Raw genomic sequence first — 917 nt, 5'->3', positions numbered from 1 at the left:
GGCTTATGACAAAATGAAACTAAAAAATTTTATGAAAAGTCTACTTACCTCTACATAACTCTTCACAAAAGGGTCCCAAACTCCAGGAATTTGAATCAACGCACAAAGATTTACAGATGCCTTCCAGCTGTGGTTGAGCATATTTCGGGTTGCTGTGCTATAAGCATAGTCATCCTTATCTGACCAAAGACAAAAGAATTTTTTAAGTCNTATGAAAAATGCAAGGAACCGAGAATAGTCAAAACAATCATTAGAGAAGAACAAAGTTGGAGGATGCACACTAGGACTTCAAAAGTGACTACAAAGCTACAGTAATCCATACTGTATGATATAAGCCTAAGGATATACATACACAGATCAACAGAAGAAAAGTCAGAGTACAGAAGTAAACCTTCACATTCTGGGGCAACTGATTTTCAATAAGGGTGCTAAGACAATTCAATGGAAAAATAACAGACTTTTCAATAAATGTGTTGGAACAACTGGATATGGTCATGCAAAATAGTAAAGTCAGACCCTACCTACCCTACATCATATACAAAAATTAACCCAAAATGGATCAAAGACCTAAGATTTAAGAGCTAAACCTATAAAACTTAGAAGAAGTAGAAATACTTCTGACCGTGTATGGTTTCTTAGACATGACACCAACAGCTTGTACAACAAATGAAAAAATGAATAAATTATTAGACTTCACCAAAATTAAAAACTTATGTGCTTCAAAGAACATCATCAAGAAAATAAAAGACAATTGACAGAATAGGAGAAAGTATTTACAAATCACTTACATACCTGATATACATGACAAGAGACTTCTATGTACATTTTATGAAGAACTCTTACAACTCAATAATTAAAAGTAATTCAATTAAAATACGAGCCAAAGATCCAAATACAAATTTGTACAAAAGATATAC

At 32.8% G+C, this 917-nt stretch overlaps 1 pseudogene; it reads right to left on the bottom strand.

The window, feature by feature from the left end:
- The window catches only part of LOC103609233, a 30,128-nt pseudogene extending 29,949 nt beyond the window's left edge, over positions 1-179 (bottom strand).
- Between the last annotated feature and the right edge of the window lie 738 nt (positions 180-917).

The sequence above is a fragment of the Galeopterus variegatus genome, unplaced genomic scaffold, assembly GCF_000696425.1.
Source record: "Galeopterus variegatus unplaced genomic scaffold, G_variegatus-3.0.2 Scaffold9370, whole genome shotgun sequence".
Lineage (NCBI taxonomy): Eukaryota > Metazoa > Chordata > Mammalia > Dermoptera > Cynocephalidae > Galeopterus > Galeopterus variegatus.
The sequence above is the reverse complement of the archived record's forward strand: the minus strand, read 5'-3'. Positions and strand labels throughout refer to the sequence as shown.